Source organism: Dermacentor silvarum, chromosome 5 (genome assembly GCF_013339745.2).
Source record: "Dermacentor silvarum isolate Dsil-2018 chromosome 5, BIME_Dsil_1.4, whole genome shotgun sequence".
Classification (NCBI taxonomy): Eukaryota; Metazoa; Arthropoda; class Arachnida; order Ixodida; family Ixodidae; genus Dermacentor; species Dermacentor silvarum.
Window position 1 is genome coordinate 63,701,812 of NC_051158.1, and position 22,932 is coordinate 63,724,743.

The window sequence follows — 22,932 nt, forward strand, 5'->3', positions numbered from 1 at the left end:
CGTGTGCAGCCTGGTCACCAGCCATCGCATTGAACGTGCGGATGCTCGGAGTCTTGCGCAACTAGAGGCGCAATTAAGTGCTTATTATTATGCAGGTGTCTATTTTTGTCATTTCAATAATTAGCATCGCAATAAAGACATTTCGTCACTTTGTAATATCGGCACTATGATTTCGTTGGTGGTGCTGTGATTGAGCGAGTGCAGGCGCGGTTGTTGGCGCGGTAGCAGAAGCACGGAACAGAAAGCTGTCAAAGAGAGTTGTGCAGTAAATTTCCGTGAAAATAAAGCCTAACCTACATACTCATGATGTACAATCATGTTATCAGCTGAGCGCGCTTGTTCGTTGTCGTTTATTCTTAGCTTTCCTTCCTTCTCTCGCTCTCATCCAACATCGTAAGTAAAGTGCGCTTAACTTTCACTTTCACCCTTATGTTGGCACAGAAATATTTTGGCTAAAGAAGTGCGTACGAACGGCGCAGCCTAATGAATTACGCCCCCGGTCATTACACGCAGGTGATCTTGTAGTCTCATGATACACGATAAATTAAAATATTCAGAGAATAAACGGTCTTCTATGTTCAAGTTTTTCGTAGTACTATGTTTCTCTTTATGATACCCGTGATCACGAGAAAAATGGCTGTCCTAATTTTTAGCACATATTAGCTTAAACAAACGAAGTTGAACAATAAAGTGACTTTAATCACCATCAACTGTATTCCATCTTCAAAGAAAAAATTCTAGCATAGCCCACGTTACGATGACTGTTGACGCGCTGCGACATCTAGGTCAACGGCCGCGTACTAAGATTTAGTTGCACGTTAATGAACCCCAGGTGGTCCAAATTACTCTGCGTGCCTCATAATCGTGGTTTTAGCAGGTAAAACCCCATATTTTTTAGGACAAGAGCCGCGTGTTCAGCACGAAGGCACCGTCCTTCAGCGTGGGTAACGAGATACGGTGTTGCCAAACCTGAGAATTGTTCTCTCGCTGACCGAGCATTCATAGCGCAGTGTGCTAAATCATAAATGATGCTATGTTTGAGGAAGTAACCGGGCGTGCACTCGACTTCACCAAGTACCGCATAAAATTTTATATTTTCTTATTCAGACGCGGCATAAAGGAGGTAGATAGACAGGTCCAAAGTTGATGATGTAGGCTTAGAATGTTATTGCAACGAAACGCTACAGAGGCGATTCAAGGCGCTGAGCGCAAAATACAATTTCGGGGCATTTACAATGCCGTTCAGAATGGAACCGGACCAATGTCGCATAGTTTCTCAGCTCGCCAGCAGAAAGTCACTAGCACCCACAGCTTCACAGGAATGAAAGAACTCGGTACTTAACTCTATTGCAAGTTTTACAGTCTACCACTGGAAAACGCAATAGGCATGTTGCATTCGTAAGTGAACAAAATAGCGTTTGTTTGATTGATTGATTCATTTATTGAATGATTGATTGGTTGATTCATGGACGGTTTGAGTGATTGATTCATTGTGTTTATTGTCCTAGAGCCACACTCGAGCCACAAAAGATTCCGCGCAGAGGGCTCCGGAATATTTTGGGGACAACCTGTGACGGGGCTTTATCCTGCACCTGAGCCTAAGTACACAAGAGGTTTTGTACTTCGCTTATATCACTTGCCTGATATAAGCACTGTGGACCGGGAAACGAGCAGAGCACCATATTACCGGAGCCATCGCGACGGGTAAGCATCGTATAAGTACCAAATGCCAGAAGGACAAACATTACAACATGAATTACTCGTACTGTGATCCTACCAGCAATCTTGTGTTAGTACTAATGGGTACTTTTATTACAATTTAATCACCATCCTCATATGTCGATTCTTGTTCCTTTCTTATTTATTCTTGAATTTCTTCTTCATCCCGATCATACTGATGACATGGGTCATTCTTTGCACTTTCCGTCGTGTCATACATTTCTTCAGAACACACCGACGTAATGTTCTTATAACATGTAGTGTTCTGGTCTACTTGCTCTCTTGATAATCCCCACAAGAGGCAGTGTTGCTTACCTGAAAGCATGAAAAAATGATGATCATCATGAGCAGCAGCAGCAAAAGCCTATTTTTAATTAACTGCAGGACGAAGGCCATATACAACTATCCCTGCCTTGCGCTAGCTCATTTCAACATGCGCCTGCAAATTTTATAATTTCATCAGCCCACCAAATTTTCTGCCGTCATCGACTGCGCTTCCTTTTCCTAGGCACCAATTCTGTAACTCTAATGACCTATCATTATCTACGTTACAGATTACATGGCCTGCACAGCTTCATTCTTTTACTTCGAAGCTGTTTATGCGAACCTTTTGCCGTCGTTGTCGTTGCGCTAAAGAAGGGGCCTCGTGACCTGGCGGGAGAGGAGAGGAAAAGAAGAGCTCAACAGGGGGAAATGGGTTGCATGAATCCTTTCCATTTGCGAGAATGCCATGAGAGGGTGCAGATGAAAAGGAGAACGGGGAGGGGGGTTGACGCAAGTCGCGCCGTCCAATACTCGCAATGGAGGGGGAGAGCGTGAGGCGCCCTAACCAATGACGCTGTAGAAAAAAATTTGGTCTACGGAGGAGTGGGGTGGGAGAAGAGTTCGCGTTGGTTGTATACATAGAGCTTTGGTCAAGGACTCTTGTCTGGGCTCGCGGCAGAAAAAGCGCGCGGAAAGTGCTAGGAACGCCGTTTCCCGTGGACGCCGATGGGTTCCATCCCCCGCAAGTAGTGCCGCTCACAGCTTCGCTGTTCCACCATCTTCAGGGAGTGGAAGGGGCGGTTATTTTTTCTCATAATGTCAACTGGATTATCGGCTATCCCCGGTTGCTCTCAGATCCACACTATTCTTCTTCCTGTCTCTTAACGTAGCGCCTGACATTTTTTGTTCCATCACTCTTTGCACAGTCCTTAACATGTTCTAAAGCTTCTTGGTTAACCTCCATGTTTCTGCTACATGTTAGCACCGGTAGTGTGCAATGATTGCACACTTTTCTTTTCAGTGATAGCGGTAATCTCGTACTCAGAATTTGCTAATGCCTGCCGTATTTATTTTTATTTTTATTCTTCTGTCAATTTCGTTCTCACGATCAAGGTCCCCTGTGAGTGACTTAGATAAGCGTATTCCTGCACATACTCTAGAGGCTGAATGGCGGTCCTCAATGCTTGTTCTCTTGCGAGGCTGTTGTGCACTACCTTTCTCTACTCCATACTCAGCCTCTACCCTACTCTCGGACGTTTTCGGCTAGAGCCCTCAATCGGTTGTTGCAATTCATCTCCAGTGTCACTGAACAGGACAATGTGGTCTGCAAACTGAAGATTGTTGAGAGATTCGCAGTTGAACCTTACTCCGAAGCATTCCCAGCGTAATGTCTTCAGTACAATAACATTGGAGAGCTTGTGTCTCCTTTCCCGATCGCTTTCTTGATAAGCGATTTTGTGTTTTTATTGTCGAGAAGCAAGATAGCTTCGGAATATTTATACATATTTACTGAGATATTCACGTATGCCGCCTTGTAGTCCTTGATTGCCCAACGATATCGTGAGTGCTGGTATCTGTACTGTATTGAATACATTTCCGTAATCTGTGAAAGCCAAATAGAGTGGTTGATAGTACTCCGCAGATTTTTCAGTTACCTCACCGACCGATGAGAATGACGTTATCAATTGTAGGATTTCCCGTCCTGAAGCCAACCTTTTCTCTTGGTTGAATAAAGTCAATGTTGCTCTGATGCTATTGGAAATTATTTTGGTAAATATTTGATATAATTTTGAAGGCAAGCTAATGGGCCTACAATTGCTCAATTCTTTGACATCCTCATTCTTATGAGCTAGTATAACCTTGGCCCTTTTTTCACTTGCCTGATCCACTCGAACTCATGAGATATTGCATATAAACAACCTCAAGCTTTTCTAAAACAATATCTCCTCCATCTTTCAATAAATCGACTGTTATTCCATCTTCTAATTCCTCTTTTCCCCAGTACATGTTTTGCAAGGCATCATCGCTAGTTATAGGAGGCGCCTCTGTATCCGGTTCATGACATGAGGAAACATAGATACGCAACTAAATATACAAGATTACAGTGGTCGCTTATAGCAAGAGCCATGTCAACAAATGAAATAGCATGTCTAGCAAAATCTGCATTCCATCTTGCAGAACCTCGTAGAAGATTATGTTATGTCGTAGCTTCATCAGATGCCAATCGTGCCTCGATACACATACTTCATTTCAATACCAATTAGACAGATTATCGAGGCATGTTCACGCCCTCGATGCTGCTGCAGCTGCGATTTTCGCTACTGAAGGTGCAAGTGAGGCCTAGACGGGCAGTGCACAAGGGCTCCAGGGACGCAGAGTGAATTCGGCTGAATAAACGTTGAATTGAAATTAACGCACCGTCACGAACCCCTACATTGGCTCAGCACTTGAGCCAGGGCATCGTTCCCTTTCCCACTGCGGGCGTGCGCGTTAAGCGGACACGGACGTCGTTGCTGATGAGTTTTCTATTGCCACTAGCCATAGTGAAACGAACAGTGAGTGTTCCAACGGTTTTCCGTGTGTCTCATCTCCAACGCCATTGAAATGTGACGCCTCAAACGCCACTCAGCGTCAGCGTTGTTAGATGCCTGGTAACTACCAAGGCTACGTTTTAACTGCGAAGCAGCAGTGGTTACCTTTTGTGTCGCACCGTACCATAATATATGTCGCGCGGGTTGCTCAAACACCATTCAATTTATCGCAGCACATTGTTGTATACGCGTTGCTGTCGCCGTCTATGCTTCGCCCATTGGGTAAAATTGCCGGTTTTTATCGCAAATGCATACGTGACCAAATTTTAGTCAGTCATTCTCAATATAAGGGACCTAATATTGAAAGCTCATGACATCATCACTATATATGATAATTACAACATAATTTGCGCAGTTCTACTTCTCCCAAGGGAGTAATTGAGTGAGCCCAGGTATATTTTCTACATAAATGCAGCCACAACTCTTGATAACTAATTTTCTGCACACTCCCTGAACCACTCCCGTCTCTGTATCACTCGTGCTCTCTGACTTTTTCGTTGATAACTGGCAAGTTCTCGTCGCACTCACCTTTCCATTTTGAATTTTATATAGTCGTTATTGGTTCAAATTACTACACTCCGCAGTATTACCACAACCAAACAGTAGTACAATTGGTAATTTTGAAGCGAAGCTTTGTTTGCCTCTTCCTTCGTCTTTTTGATTGCTGCTGGTGGTGGTGGTGCCGCTGCTGCTGTCACTGCCTTGCACGCCGCGGTGGGAGGCGGTTTAGGGCGTGCATACACATGGCAGGATCATGGTAGAAAGGAAGGGCGAAGGGAGAAACTCGTTGGACCTTCCCATCGCGTCATATGTGTACAATGCCCTCTGGAGCTCCCTGGGCGTCGCCATATTACCCTGCTTACACCTGTAATTATCTGTGACCCCCGCAAAAGCATTGTAGACACTGTGTTATTTGCCTTCCTGCTAACGTGCAACAGACCACGGGGTCACTAGTAAGAATGATAAGAGTAGGTAGGGAGAGGAGGTAGAGAATGGGTGGAACTAACGCAGTCACGGAACTAGTGAATGATAGCCTTGCCATTTTTCGCTCGCAGTTTCCAAACATAGGGGGAGGGCGGGAGAAGGCGAGTAAACGCTACTACAGGACACAAGAGTGGTGGCGAGCGAATTGAATAAATTTAAGTTCAAGGTACGGTACGATACGTTTCTGCTATTTCTGAAAAATAAACACCATACAAGTTTCTCAAGCTGACAACGGAGGCACGGTGTGCAGAAGCAAACCGAATTCAACTACCGTAGTGTCTAGGCGACACTATGGAAGCGATCGCACGTCATATCAACACTTCTGTGCCCGGTTCGTTGTCTTTTCGGCTGTGGGATTGCTCGAAGTTGTGGGTTCGATCCCTACTGCGGCAGCTGCATTTCGACGGGGGCGAAATACAATCACGCTTTTGTAATTACGTGCACAATAAAGAACTCTACGGGTTGAATATTAATCCGGAGTCCGTGAACGCAGCATGCCGCATAATCTGATTGTGGTTTTCGCATGTGCAGTCCTATATTTAAATTGAAGCTTGTTACTTCTGCCATGATGTGATGCGCCATGTGAGGCAATAACGATGCTAACCTTCTCGGATGTTATGAACAATGGCGCACAACGACGCCTCAAACAAAAGCCTCTGGCTGTGTGTTTTGAGTACTACGCCGACAAAAAACAGCAGCTGAGCACACAAGGTAACGCTTAACATTAATTCACCATTCTCGTATTCAACTAAACACTGAAGAAATAAACATTCACCGTCATCATCATCATCAGCAGCAGCAGCAGCCTATTTATGTCCACTGCAGGACGAAATCCTCTCCCCGTGATCTCCAATTACCCCTTTCTTGCGCTAGTTGATTCCAACTTGCGCCTGTAAATTTCCTAATTTCATCACCCCACCTAGTTTTATGCCGTCCTCGACTGCGCTTCCCTTCTCTTCAAAACTATTCTGTAACTCTAATGGTCCACCTACGCAATGCGTAGGATGGATGGTTATCCATCCTAGGCATTATATGGCCTACCCAGCTCCATTTCTTCCGCCTAATGTCAACTAGAATATCGGCGTTCCCCGTTTGTTCTGTGATGCACACCGTTCTCATCCTGTCTCGTAACGTTAGGCCTAACATTTTTCGTTCCATCGCTTTTTGTGTGGTCCTTAACTTGTTCTCGAGCTTCTTTGTTAATTCCAAGTTTCTGCCCCATACATTAGAACCGGTAGAATGCAATGATTGGACACTTTTCTTTTCAACGGCAGTAGTAGGCTCCCAGTCAGGATTTGGCAATGCCTACCGTATGCACTCCAACCCAATTTTATTCTTCTGTAAATTTCTTTCTCATTCTTTCCCTGTGAGTAATTGACCTACATAAACGTACTCATTTACAGACTCTAGAGGATGACTGGCGATCCTGAATTCTTGTTCCCTTGCCAGGCTATTGAACATCATTCACGGTCAACATCACCGCTAATTATCGTCAGTCAAAGCAAACAACCCGCAAGCTTCGATTAGATTGATTTCCACGGTGCGTGGGATCCAGGTAACCTTTATTCTTCTAATTTGTTCCTATCAACAAGCCGACATAACCACCCTCATTGACTTTTTCCTGAACGCGCAAGAAACTCCTCCCTCTGAGAGCCCACATTCAATCAAGATGGAAGCTATATAGACTTAAACTCTTCTACATATTAAGTCCTAATAAAATTGTTAAAAATAAAAACGGCTACAAAATCTCTGCACTTTCATGCCACACATCAAACTGCAACTTTTACTTGCGAGTCCACAGAACAGGAGATGGCAACACAATTTGCTATAGATTTCCACAGTAACAATGAAATAATAAATTTTTGTTAGAGAAACTTGTGCGATTAATCCATCTAAGCAACACCAACATTGGTCTGTTCAGAAAAAAAGAAACAGTTGAGTTCTCTGCATGCTCTCATGCATTTCATAAACTCTGCTTTCTAATGGGTATTTCATGTTCACATATTTGAATAGCCCTCTAACATGACCATCAAAGTATGCGATTCCCGAAACACACTGTGTATGACGCCATTACTGCAGCTGTGCGCTCCTCACGCTCTCTTCGTTATCGACGCGTAAGAATGCTATTCGCGCTAAAAAAACATCGCAGGGTCAAAGCCAATACGCAATTTCTTGATATGGCAAATGAGTTCAGCACAACTAATTGATAGAACTCCTTTCTTTGTGTGTCCCATGAAACCTACTTCGCACTTCCACTGCGTTAAGATATGCAAATTTCGGGCGTTCAGCGGAATGTGCAACAATTTACCTGAAGTAACGCACAGATCAAGTTTATGATTCACAAGAACTGTTCAGTCCTATGGAAGGTACAATGACGGCGGTAGACGTACCATTGTTTGTGTGGCTATATGTCACAAGTAAGCAATCTTGAGCAGCCACTTGAACTGTGTAAGTGTGAGCAAGTGCACTTGGTCGGATATTTCTTGGCTTATCTGAAATGAGAGAGTTATTTGGTATCATGCATGGGGGCGGGAACAAAGCACTTGGACAAACAGTGACACCAACATTTGCTACCGATTCAGCTGCGAGAAGTTTAGCTATACTAAAAATTTATAATCGTCGTTTCATGAGAACATGACAGAAATATTAAAACCAATACTGCTTTTCTAAACACAAATTCAAAACCTTCAAATATAACTTTCCACAGAAGACTCATGCAAAAAAAACACGACGTGAACAGTTACATGATCGCAGTATTGAAAGCGTGCACTCTCAGCATGTCCCCTTGTGCTTATAACAGACAGCTTGGCTGGCTGTAAGTTCAACATTATATTTATTTTCTTTACGATACTGCTAGCCCATGGTTGGGGCCATGTTAGGGTGAAAGTGACATCACGACACATCAAAATAGTGAAACAGTAAATGAATAAAGACAACAAACTTGAAGAAAAATCTTTAGATGATTAGGAACACAATTATGGGTGAGAAGGGTTTGGGTGCGATCTAGTTGGTAGGGATCATTCATTCTACACAGCATCAAAAGCATGGACAAGGGAGAATGTAGGAAGAGCGCTCACTGCCAACAACATCTTTGTTTGAAGCCTGTACAAATATATACTATTTGCAACGGGCTGAAAGAGAGAAAAAAAAGAACAGGCGAGTCATCGTCAATCAACTCTTGCTGCTCATGCGTCAAAAACATAAAACTATACAAATGTAACTATTCACATCATGGACAAAGGCCAAACTGATTAACCTCCAAGGAATAACGTCCTTATCGCAAAGGGCTATACAAGGGGAGCTAACGAGAGTGGCTCCTAATTGGCACATTGAAAAGGCCTCAAAGATTTCCCTGGCCGTCTTATCGCTGTACCTTTCCAACACACACGTGTCTTCTAGGCGGAGTGAACATGCACACTTTGCCTCCAAACTTGTCCGATGTGGACGTGACCATAATGGAAGACGAGCACTGTCATCCTAGCTGTCGACAGCGGCACCTCGACGAACCGTAACTTCAGGCGGAATAACGTAACTGGCGCCAGGGGATGGGTGGATCCCAGACTCAACGACAAGACCTCTGTTCATGTAGACGGGCTGCCAGGTTCCCGGCATAGTCGACTGCACCGCCTGAGTCCAACCCTCTGACTACGCATTCCATCAGGACTATCCAGAATCGAGACAACTGTTCTCTGCCGACTGTGGCTTGGGGTGTCTTTCATGAATGCATTCGTGGTTGCGGCTTGTATATATCTCCTGTAATTGTCTTCGCTACAGCTCCCAGAGCTCGTGACGGAATTGGTACGCCTCGACAACCGGCCGCTTTCTGAGCAGATGATCTTACAATGCCGGCTGATGTGGTTTTCACACCAGAAGGCGACGAAGGTGCTGCCGAAGTTCCTCCTGTCATGCGACTTGTTTGAAAGATTGTGAAGCCACTGCGTTCATTAGGGGATGTTTGTGTGTGTGTGTCATCTTTTTTTCAGCTCTTTCTCTCTTTATGTGCGTGCATTTTTTCGTTATCTTTCTGTTTCCTCTTACCCCGTCCCCAGTACAGGGTAGCAAACTGGATATCTACCTTCCAGTTAACATTTTCTGCCATTCGCATCTTATTTATCTCTCTTTTTCTTCTACACTAACTGATGCATGCTTCAAAAACACGTCGAATGACCATACTTGTGAAGGCATCTTCAGCTTTATATTGCGACTATTTCCCACTTTTATGGTTCCTAATACTGCGCGTGAAACGAACTAGCTCCGCAAAAGCGAAACACATGTTCAGGAAAAATAATGTAGAGACACTAGCTTACTTCCGCGGAAGCTTGTCGTTAGAGCAGAATGGTCTATTGTGACAAATGAGTCACATTTCATCATCATCATCATCAGCCTATATTTATGTCCCCTGCAGGACGAAGGCCTCTCCCTGCGATCTCCAATTACCCCTGTCTTGCGCTAGCGTACTCCAACTTGTGCCTGCTAATTTCCTAACTTCATCATCCCACCTGGTTTTCTGCCGTCCTCGACTGCGCTTCCTTTCTCTTGGTATCCATTCTGTAACCCTAATGGTCCACCGGTTATCCATCCTACGCATTACATGGCCTGCCCAGCTCCATTTCTTCCGCTTAGTGTCAGCTAGAAGATCGGCTATCCCCGTTTCTTCTCTGATCCACACCGCTCTCTTCCTGTCTTTTAATGTTACTCCTAAGATTTTTCTTTTCATCGCTCTTTGTGCGGTCCTTAACTTGTTCTCGAGCTTCTTTGTTAACCTCCAAGTTTCTGCCTCATAAGTTAGCGCCGGTAGAATGCGATGATTGTACACTTTTCTTTTCGACAACAGTGGTAAGCTCCCAGTCAGGATTTGGTAATGCCTGCCGCATGCACTCCAACGCAATTTTAGTCTTCTGTAAATTTCTTTCTCATGATCAGGGTCCCCTGTGAGTAATTGACCTAGATAAAGGTACTCCTTTACAGACTCTAGAGGCTGACTGGCGATGCTGAATTCTTGTTCCCTTGCCAGGCTATTGAACAATATCTTTGTCTTCTGCATATTCATCTTGAACCCAATTCTTACATTTATGTAGGCCTTTTCCTTATTTCATGGAGATTATAAATAGTCTATATAGTTCAGAAACTCTTGAATAGACTGTTGTCCCAGATAGAGGCCTCTAATTGCTTATTTGGTTCACACCGTCACCTTTGAAAGTGGCACGAACATGTGCATTCTATTTTTCAGCAGGAAAACAACCAATAATTAACATGCTGTTGCTTATATGCGGAAGAGGGATACTAATATTGTCAGCGGTTGACCTAATCGGTTTTGTCACAATACTATTTGCACCATGTTCATGACTGTTAGAAACCGAGTTTTAATGCTACTGATTTTAGTTGCAATACACGTAGATAGTAAAAAAAGGAATGTTCATGTACCGAGCAAAATTTATGGTCGGGTCAGAGCTCATTCCTGGATAGGTTTTCAAAACACTAGAAGGCAAAAAATGATGAATAATTTCTTTTGTCCATGCCATCCCACTGCATTCTGCACTTTCATTCAGAAGTACAGAGAAGCCGATGCCCGAGAGCGACCAAGAAGGTCGCTCTCGGGCAGATTTTAATCTGTTTCTCAATGCTTTACAATTATGAAATAGCACCTTATCTTTCTTTTATTCTTTGATACAACTCTATGTTTATCCAGTGCTTTCAGTGCTTTTCGTCGTTTCTGAAGGTAGCACTCAGGAAATGCCATGTCATATAGACTATGCATATTCTTCATGGAGTCAGCAAGAGACCTACGTAAATGTGACTCATTTGTCACAATCGACCATTCTGCTCTAACGACAAGCTCTCGGAAGTAAGGTAGTGTCTCTACATTATTTTTCCGGAATATGCGTTGCCTTTCTGCGGATCTAGTTCGTTTCATGCGCAGTGTTAGGACACATAAAAGTGTGAAATGGTTGCCAACATAAAGCTCAAGATGCCTTCACAAGTAGGGTCATTTAAGATGGTATTGAATCACCTATAAGTTAGTTAGAAGAAAAAGAGAGATAAATAAGATGTGAAAGGCAGAGAGGTTAACCGGAAGGTAGATATCCAGTTTGCTACCCTGCACTGGGGACGGGTTAAGGGGAGACAGAAATATAACGCCACTCATACCAGTTGCGTGTGTCACTACTTCGAAAATAAGGGTGGTGGTTTCCAAAAAACAACACACAACTGAGTTGGCCTTATTTCAAATAAAATACAAAATGCTTATAAATATCGAACACAAATTCATAGCAATCGGTATTTTTTAGATTATTATGAAGCATTTGACTCGGGTAAACATAACACATTTCTCGCAAAAAAACAACAACATCACGGGGTTAGAGGCATCGCACTACAGCTATATTCTTATCTGAGTAACATGAAGCCGTGCACCTTTGTTCATGGTAAAAGTTCAGACCTAAGACTAATTACTACTGGTGTTCATTAAGGCTACATTGTGGGCCCCAGCGTATTCATGCTTCACATTAACGATATAATTCTTATACTTTGTACAAAAGCTAACATACTATTCGCTAATGACATCAATGAACTTTTTATTGGACAGAAGCTCGAGGATGTAAAAATTAAATCCAAGAAGTGACTTCATCAGATGTTGGTCTGGTTAACTTCAACAGTTCTTGAACTGAATGTGTCTAAAACAAAGTATGCTATTTTCTCAGCTGTAAACAAAAATTTCATAATCTTCCCGTAATCCTATATAATGGCATACCTGTTGTAAAAGAAAAGTTGCTTACGTTAATAGCCATTATTTCCAAAGATGTGTTCTGGATATAACTGTGAAGTTACTACTTTGTTCAGGCGGTATTCATTGTCACGTGTATTTCTGTTTGGTTGTGTAGGGTACCACGGTTTTAGCGAACCTAAAGAAATTGTTAATACTGCAGAAAAACGCACTTAGGGAAATTGGGAATACACACAATGCCCAAATATTTTATCGTTATGGGTTAGTTGAGTTTACTAACTATTTATTGGTGGTGTCAAAACAACTTATCGGTTCATAGTAAGAATCTTAGTAGACATGATATGCGAGACTTCAAACAAAAATACATTCATGCACATACTACCTATACCTTCAGAAATCTATCTACACTATCAGGTCTGTAGGGCGCGGTCTATAGCTATGGCTTTCAGATTCTTGCTTTCAAAATACCTAAAGGAAAACGAAGACCGGTGATCGCAAGAACTGGCTGGTTGATGCACTCAGCGTCGTCATCTTCCTATTTTCCAACCCGGGACCGCAAGCACGTTCACTGGTCTTCGGTTTCCTCACGCGTAACAATATGTATTCTCTTGTACTTGTCATGGCTTCTAAGTGTTTCTCTTGCACAATACAAGCATTCTATTCATTGTCTCATAACAACATACGACGCTTCAGTTTGTACTGGTGGTACATTTCTCAGCGCATGTAAGACCAATAGTGATAATTTCTGTTTTCTTGTTGATATTTCCTTATTTAGAAAGTTGTATTTCTTCACTTTACAGTTGTAAATGGTATGAGCTTATTTACTGCCAATATAGTATGTTGTTATTTAAGGCAGGTGTGAATACCGCATTTAGCCTTGCTCTCCATTGTTTGTTTTCGTGCATTCACTAATAAACCAGAATAAACTTCAAGGTATCGTTTCGTTCAATCCGATGGCTATTAGTGTGGCACCCCTCGGTGCTGCTAAGTCTTCTTTTGTACCTTCACTTCTTTTTTTTATATTTGTACACCAACTACGTCCTTTTTTTTCTTGACCTTCATTGTTCTTCCAATGAGCGGTTGTGTCATCCCCTATACTTCACCTGTCAATCCTGACAAGTTGTTACATGTCTGCGCCACAAGAAAAAAAGGCAATGCCTAACGATTGTAGGGAGAAGAATGTTGATGAGTGGTGCATGCACATTCAAGTGTACAAACATCTACAGAAAGTGAAGAAAATCCGGCAATGCCTATCTCCCGTTGACAGTCCATGTTAACCCTTTAACTGGCAAGATAAGAAAGACCTGACCTAAACTGTTTTTATTGCTTTATTTCTTCTTTATATTATTCAAATGCATGCCAAATTAAATACGAACGGGTTTCTCAGAAAACGAAGTGATATAAAGCAGGTCAAAAATATTGTTGACCAGCTGGATAAAGGCAAATGTATGGTCGAATACTTGTGTTTGGTGCTTGCATAGACAAGGTCAGCGTGGGTTCTTGAGATGCACCTCTATGCAGAAAGTGTAGGATCTTTCTCAAACAAAGGAAAAAATAGCATTGGCGAGAATGTTACCACCACAAGCAAAAAGAAGAGAGCGACGAAGCATTCGGGTTTTCTTATAAAAACATCTGCTGCGTCTCGAGGTCAACATTTTTGTTAATACAACTGTTGAGAAAGCACATAAATTAAGGTAAATTGAAAGGCACAGACTAATATTTGGTTTTGAGTAATGTTTGGAGATGTTTTTGTAAAGTCAACAATATTGTTGAGCTGCCAGTTAAAGGGTTAATTCGATTAGCATTCAAGCAATGTAGCCACCACCAAAAGGCGTCAATTCTGTTTTGCAACGGGTTCCGTTCTCGAGCTTTCCTCTGTGTAGCCGTACAATTTGTGCTATGCAGCGCTCCGTTTGCGTGGCCTTTAGGATGCTTGCTGCACTGGTGCATGCAAAGGATAAGAAATATACTCTCGCTGTAGGCGTGCAATTGTACAGTAGGGCCTAAGTTTCGGGCTGCTGTGCTTGAAGAAGCCAAGTGAACAGTGAACAGTGCGGCCAGTACCAGAGACCCTATAAGAATGCTATTTGCAATATTACATTTAGGGTTTCACATTCCTTGTGTAACAGTGGCACATTCACTTTGGGGGACTCACCGACAATCGGTCCATCCCCAGTAGAACGTACCCAGTGACTCAAGTGGTCTGATTGGTCAGACAGCAGCAAGTTGTAAATTTGGGTACGCAATAATTGGCCCTACTTGTCCGCTCGACAAGTGCTTCGCTCGGCAGGACATGCCCAATGAACCAAGTTCAAGAAATATGTCCACAAATATATCCGACGAAGAACAACACAAATGCCTAACTACGGTGACGAGGAACTGAAAGCTTGTGTTTAAAATTAGCATGAGCTATACCATACTTTTGAATATTGTCCAGAGAACGATTGTTGTAATACTGTCCGTGGCTGTCAACCGAAAGTCTGCGTTCTCTTTCCTGGAAATATAAAGGTGCATGGCTTAACATATTATCAGTGAAAGCAGCCGCTAGAAATAATGAACTCTAGCGGGCCTTTCCATATATGTAGCCTTCACCCGAGAAACGACACAAGTCTCTTTATTGAAGCGATAGCCTTATATGTCTCGTTTCGAGGTCACATTAAAAAATCGAGCCAGAAATCGGCAGAAATTGGTAAACATATGTACAAAAAATTGATATCTTAATTAGATCATTACCAACCTCATAACACTACATATAAATCGATAGGTAATTACATGGGGAATAAGGATATTGATGAATAGTCATGCCAATCATTAAATTATTACGATAATTACCATGACAAAGCGGAAAAATTGGTTAGACAACCCGGATTGTGGCCTAGAACCGAGAAATAATGATTCTAATGGTTCTAAGTATGGTTATGATGGTACTGATAATTATAAAAAAGGGGTGTACAGAGAGTTGAACCAGGTTAAATAAGAGAGAATTGACGGTGAATTTAAGGGGTTTAGTTGGCTGATGAGAGTCAAACGAAAGGTAAAGATGAGATAGAGTGAGCTAAGATTATGAAGAGTAAATGAGAGTGTATTAAGAATGAATAAATGTGAATCAAGTGGCGATAGGGTGATTCAATAGTGATGAAAATTGAAATTAGGAGTACTAGAGCAAACCAAGTGTGATGGAAGTAAAACGGAGATGATGGAGTGAATGACGGTGAACCAAGCAGTGATATGGCGAATCAAGAGTGAATCAAGTGTGAGTTAAGAGTGAATCAGGGGTTAGAGAATGGCGGAGTGATATGCAAAAAATATATGCGATATTTGAGGGCCCAAGTAAGAGAGTCACGGTTCAAGTTTGGTGAATCATAGGAAGGGTGACTTGCAGAAAGAACATGATGACTTTCACAACTGACTGTAAATGGCGGGTTCAGAGTGATGATGAAGCAGAAAAAAAGTGGTCGTTGTGTCGAGTTAACGGCGCTCGGGCTTTCGCCTTCAAGTAGTCTTAGTTGTAGTATAATGGACCCCTACTAACTTTCATACAAAACCTGCATTTGGCGTACGCGGCCCACCAATCCCATCAGCACCACGTACAAGTTGCTTTAAAGGACGATATATATATATATATATATATATATATATATATATGAAGTAATGGCACGCAGAGAGAGCAAGGCCGCATTATCTGCAACTTATCGCGCGGGCTGTATTGGAGACGCGGCTGGGGTGCGGTACCTGACACGCCTTGTGTGTACTGCGGAGGGTAAATGGGCACTGAGGTGTTTTGGAAATTACTGAACCAAAACAGCACTTGCATTTATTCACGCATTACAAAGGATTCATGTGGAACTTAGCTTACAGCTAATAAGAGTTCAGCTAGCGCAAGACAGGGGTAATTGGAGATGGCAGGGAGAGGCCTTCGTCCTGCAGTGGACATGAATATAGGCTAACGATGATGATGATGAATAAGAGTTTTAGGAGCTTTTTGAAAATCGTGCTGACTCCCTATTCGTAATGAGCTCAGTTGTTTACAGATGGTGTTTTGGCAAAGCGTACGCCGAGTCCACCGCATCCTAGATGGTTGGTGGTCTTGCGCTTGGCTCCGTGTATGCGCTAGATATTCCTATGGAGAAAGTCCCGTTCTGCCGAGGCGAAATGAGTTGAATATTCCGCTGTGTTGCCGCGCGATCTATTGCCGCCATTCCAGGGCCCTATGTGTCGAAAACAAGGGTGAAAACAACAGGCCTTCAAAAAATTGAACATTTGTAATCCTTATGACTACTCACTACTACCGTATTCAGCTCAATAGGCTATGCCTACTACGGATGAGTCAGCATTTTCAAGCGTAACCACTACCGCTGCGATTGAGAAACATGCTATCGAGCTACGGCTCTCTGAACACCGCGTTCGTGGGTAAATCTTGCCCCGATTTCCTTATGCGTGCGTACCAACGGCGTTATGTGTCGAAGTTGGCGGCGCGATACATAACGACACTAAACGACGCAACGGCGCGAAGTTTCTGAGCCGTTTTTGTCGGTATATGTGCTATGTGTACTTGTGCTATAGAGGCATTGCGTAATAAAGGAGTACAGGACGCATACGTGAATGTCTTGGCAAATATATACAAGGATTCCACAGCTACTTTGGCTCTCCACAAGAAAAGTAGAAAGTTACTTATCATGACTAGCATTGATTCATGAATAGCATTTCAAGAGATTGCATGCTTAGAAGAAGTACTCAAGCTCTTAGGCTGGAAAGGCTTAGGAGTGAGGATCAACGGCGAATATCTCAGCAACCTTCGGTTTGCAGATGACATTGTCCTATTCAGCAATATTGGGGACGAATTTCAACAAATGATTGAGGAGGAGAAGCGAGAAAGCGTAAGAGTGGGGCTGAAGATTAATATGCAGAAGACAAAGGTAATGTTCAATAGCCTGGCAAGGAAACAAGAATTCAGTGTCGTCAGTCAACCTCTAGAGTCTGTAAAGGAGTACGTTTATCTAGGTCAATTACTCATAGGGGACCCTGATCATGAGAAGAATATTTACAGAAGAATAAAATTAGGTTGGAGTGCATGCGGCAGGCATTCTCATATCCTGACTGGCAGCTTACCTCGGTTGTTGAAAGGGAAAGTGTACAATCATTGCATTCTACCAGCGCTAACATATGGGGCAGAAACTTGGAGGTTAGCAAAGAATCACGAGAACAAGTTAAGGACCGCATAAAGAGCGATGGAAGGTAAATGTTAGGCCTAACCTTAGGAGACAGGAAGACATCGGTGTGGATCAGAGAGCAAACGGGGATAGCCGATATTCTAGTTGACCTTAAAAGGTAAAAATGGATCTGGGCAGGTTCCACGTGTGTAGCCCGGGAGGAACGAGCGCTAGACACCATGTGCGCGAACAACCATCAAAATAATATCGTTATCAGTACTCCGAACAAGGCGAACATGGACAAGTACCTACAAATGAGACAACTACGCATCAACGACCAACTCCACGAAGTCAGCGTCTATGAAACGGCCCCAAACCTCACGACCAACGCAATCATCAGAGCCATCCCCCTCGTAGACGATCCCAAAACGATAGACGGAAAGATCGTTAACTTGAGAAACCCCACGGCCCTGACCGCTAAGCGAATCGGCAAATCGACCACTATTATCATCGCCTTCGATGGCCTCAAAGTTCGCACCCTGATCCGCTCTGGAGAAACCCTCCTCAGATGCACCCTATACAGGAAACAAATCGACATATGCCACCAATGCGGCAGACTGGGCCACCGAATGGACGCCTGCCCCAACCCCCAAGCCAAGGTATGCCGAGGCTGCAGCGCCTGAAACCCAAACCAAGAACGCCAGTGCACCCCCCGCTGCGACCTATGTGGCGAAGCGCACCCCATGGCAGAAAACACCTTCAAAGCAAGGTTCAAGACGCCCTACATCGTGAAAAGAAGAAGATGGGAACGACGGATGCTAGCCGAAGAGCAGGTAGCCATGGAGGCCGCCGCCACCGAGTCCACCGGGCCACCGCGGAGTCGCGCCCGATCCCGAGGCCGGTCCAGTTCCCGAGGCCGCTCCAGATCTGCAGGGGCCTCTCCGGATCCAGGGGCCACTCCAGCTCGAGGGGCCGCTCCGGCTCGAGGGGCCGCTCCACATCCAGGGGGAGGAACCGCAGCCACATCCCCGTAAAGCGAAGGGGGAGCTCCAGGTTCAGGTCCAGGCCCGACAACGCTGCCGAAAAGGTGAGCTGGGTGGACGTGGTTAAGGGCTCACCAAAGCGGGGGGCCTCGGGGCACTCTACACTAGAGCACTGCACGGGCCGATTTTTGCGGCCCGGGCCCGGCCCGGGCCCGTTTTTACATTGGGAGGCCCGCCCGAGCCCGATCCAAACTCTTATGGCTAGACCCGGGCCCGGCCCGGGCCCGGAAATAAACTACGTTACCCGCCCGGCCGGTCGCTGACCTACCCGAAGTCGACCACCAACCGGCAGCGAAGAAATGGGCAGTACAGCCACAGTAGGAAAGCAGCAGGGTGGCACACGCCCGCTTAGAAATCAAAGACATGTTCACTGAAATACAGAAGACAGTCAGCAGTATCATGACGGCCGCCGCCCACCACCAGACTAATTCGCATCAAGAAGTAGTAGAGCTCACACCGCCACCACAGGGACACCCGGGCCCTCACTCGAATCCAGACATATTCACTGACGAGTTCACCCAAACTAACAAAGCCAGATCGGCCTAGGCCAAATCACCGATACAACACGTATCCAAACCATAAATAATTCATAGTGTGGCAGTGGAGGGCTGTGGCAGTGGAGGGCTTGGCTTGGCTTGGTTTTTTACCAAGCCGAGGGCTTGGTAAAAAAGGCCATCTTCCAACAACACGTCAGAAAGACACAACCCAAACCGGACGTAATCCTACTTCACGAAACGGCGGGGTCGCAGGCTTCGCTCCCGAGATACCGCGACGTGCTGGCCCCGGCACCGACGGACAGGGGGTAACCTTGGTCAGAAAAGGCCTCGTCGCCGTACGACACGACATACGGGGAGTCAACCTGGATCACCTGCTGATAGAAATCATCGCACAAACGCATCGCAAAGACCGCATATTCATCCTTAATTCATATAGCAACCCGTCCAAAACGAAACAAAGATTCTTGCTACTGTTCGAGAGAACCACCACCCTCGTGCACCCACACCCGCTCCTGATAGGTGCACACTTCAACGCCCTGCACCCGGCGTGGGGTTATGGCCACGCCACGGCCAAGGGCAAGCACCTGTGGCAAGACTCACAAGACCTAGGCCTCACGACCATCACGGTTCCCAGTACTCCCACAAGGATGGGCAACTCGGTATCCCGAGACACCACATCGGACCTCACTATGGACAAACACATCGACAACGCACAGTGGCAAAATACGACTGCCGACCTGGGCAGCGTCCACATCATTATAAATATCAAGATCCCGACCCTCGGGACGGACCTTCCCACCGACCAGAAGCTTCGTACTCACGGACTGGGACTAGTTCCGCCGACAGAGAGATGCGGTCTAAAACGACGAGCGGATCCCCGACATCGACTCAAGGACCGCAGAACTGATCAACGACGTCGTAAGAGCCACAAAGACCATCACCACCGAGATGCAAACGGAAAAGATGGACAGCCGCCTAGCCCACCTCATCGACGCCAAAACTTCTATCCTTAACTGGTGGAAAGGCCAGCGATTCAACCGCAATCTAAGGAAAAAAAGTAGCCGGCCTCAATCCAGAGATTGAAGAGCACTGTGAAACGCTGAGTAGGCAACAATGGGAGGAGGTCGGCAACGCCACGGACGGCCAACTTCACAACGGCCAGACATGGAAGCTCCTCAAACACCTCCTAGATGAAACCACGAATAAATCCAACCAACGAGACAACCTGCGCAGGCTCCTCTACACAGATGAAAATGCTACGGGCCGAAACAGCGTTATACAAAAACTGAGAACCAAATACTTACCTCAAAAATTCACAGTCCAGCAACGGGACTATCGGTTCCAGCCGAACCTCATCCTAGACGAAGCCTTCAGCATGGCCGAAATCAGAACGGCGCTGCACGGACCCAACCGCAAATCCGGGCCGGGGCCAGACAGAATCGCAAATAAATACTTAAGAACCCTAGACGACAACTCCATTGACAAGCTAACCGAGTTCATCAACAGTTCCTGGAAAGAAGGCAATATCCCTCTTCAATGCAAGACATCCAAGGCCATTCTCATTCCCAATCCCGGGAAGCCCCCTAGACTCGAAAACCTAAGACCCATCTCGCTGATGTCCTGCGTCGGGAAGGTTATGGAACACGCCTTCTTCAACCGCTTAAACGCACACCTCGAGGAGACACACGCATATCCACACACGATGATTGGTTTCCGCGCTCCTCTCCACACAGGGCACCCTGCTACAGCTCAATGAACAGATCCTAAACGACTGAACCCGGGGCACCAAGGCGATCCTCGGCCTCGATGTAGAAAAAGCGTTCGACAACGTGGCGCACTTCGCCATCCTAGACCAAATCTCAAGCCTGAACGTGGGTCTCCGAGGATACAACTACGTCAGGGACTTCCTCACGGACCGAAAAGCCACGCTCATTGACAGAGTCATGGAAACGGAAGAACTGAACACGGGCAGCGAGGGAACGCCGCAGGGCCCGGTCATATCCCCCTGCTCGTCAACCTCGTGATGCTCGACCTCCTGCGGAAGCTACAAGAAGTGCACGGCGTCCACCACACGATCTAAATGGACGACATCACGATCTGGACCAGTAACGAAAGTGACGGCCAAATAGAGATCAAACTCTAAGAATCCATCCGCAAGGTAGTTCTCGCGGGGACGGGCCTACGATTATCCCCCGGAAAGTCGGAACTCCTGCTATACCATCCCACCCTCGAGGCCAGACCGCCCAAAGGATACGGCGGACTGACAGAACACGAAGAACTCAAAATCCACAAAGGGATCGAAATCCCAAAGGTACACAAGATCAAGGTCCTAGGCATGCTCATCGAGATGAACGGAATTAACGGTGAGACTGCCAACAAACCGACGACGAAGGTCAGCAACGCCATGCGCCTAATCCGGCGGATCACAAACAGAAAAAATGGCACGAGAGAGGAAAGTGCCATCAGGCTCATCCACTCTTTCGCGATCAGCCATATTGCCTACGTGGCGGCCTTTCTCAACTGGTCAACTAACGAAAGAAACAAGATTAACGTGGTCATCCGAAGTACATTTAAAGTTGCCCCCGGCGTCCCGGATTCCGCCAGTACGGAGCTCCTCCTCGAGCTAGGACTGCACAACACGCTCGAGGAGATCGCCGAAGCACAACGCATATCTCAGCTCGAGAGACCCACAGAGACCGACACGGGCCGATACATCCTCGACTGACTGGGCATCACGTACCACAAACAACACGGGCACAAAGCGGAAATACCCAAGGGAATTCGAGCAACCATACAAGTTGCAGCCATCCCCCGGAACGTCCACCATAACTTCAACAAAGGTCGCAGACTAGCAAGAGCCAAAACCCTAATTCGATCGTACGGAAGGGAAACCGACGCGCACTGCGTTGACGCTGGGGAACACCCCGATGGCAGACGCTTCACTGTAGCAGAAATAGACGCCAACTACAAAACCGGCAGCGAGTGTAGCGTCGAAGCCCAACATCCAGAGGAAGCCGAAGAGGTAGCTATTGCCCTGGTCCTCTCGAATCAGGAATGCAATACCGCCCTGGGCGACTCCCAGGCGGCGGTGAGAAACTTTACCAAAGGACGCATTTCCCCTAATGCAGTCAACATTCTCAAGAGAATACGCACCCCCTAGGACCACCCGACTCGCTTCATATGGTTCCCCGCCCACGTCAACACGCGCGACCAGGCACCCCCGAACCTGAACGCGGTAGCCCACCGCAGAGAGCGAGAGCTGACGGACCGCGGCCGACCAGCCTCTAGGGAAGACCCTCGAACCTAACGAGACAGACTGACCAGATACAATGACATTACAAAGATGTACCAACAAGCCAGAAGAACATACCCATCACCTCACAAAGACCTAAACAGGGCACAAGCAGTGGCCCTACGTCAACTGCAAACAAAGACCTTCCCGAACCCGTTTCATCTCAAACGGATATTCCCCGCAGTACACAAAGAAGACACATGCAAGATATCCAAACAGGAAATAACCAAATATCCAAATAGCTACACTCAAACACATGCTATGGGAATCTAACGCCCAGCATAAAAACGAATTAAACTCCGAGACCCTATCGCTGAGGTGGGCCACCGCTTTGCGCAGCTCCGACCTCGGCGACTAACTCTGGGCTGTCCGGCAGGACCGCGAGGCGGCGCTGAGAGAAGATCTCGACGTCCCGTCGTGGGAGACCTGAGCCCGGGTCGCCAAACTGCAGGACAATTAAATAAAGTTACTACCAACCAAGTTGGGCAGGCCATATGCAATGCGTAGGATGGATAACTGGTGCACCATTAGAGCTACAGCATGAATACCGAGAGAAAGGAAGCGCAGTCGAGGATGGCAGAAAACTAGGTGGGTTGATGAAGTTAAGAAATTTGCAGGCGCAATTTGGTATCAGCTAGCGCAAGAAAGGGCTTATTGGAGATCGCATGGAG

The 22,932-nt window shown here is 45.6% G+C and overlaps 1 long non-coding RNA gene across 1 annotated transcript; it reads right to left on the bottom strand.

The window, feature by feature from the left end:
- Positions 1-1,774: 1,774 nt before the first annotated feature.
- On the bottom strand, positions 1,775-14,773 carry LOC125945370 (uncharacterized). The gene is made up of 3 exons (XR_007466859.1): positions 14,700-14,773; positions 7,949-8,050; positions 1,775-2,034 (listed from the first exon to the last, which is right to left on the bottom strand). It is a non-coding gene; the product is annotated as an uncharacterized LOC125945370 (long non-coding RNA).
- Between the last annotated feature and the right edge of the window lie 8,159 nt (positions 14,774-22,932).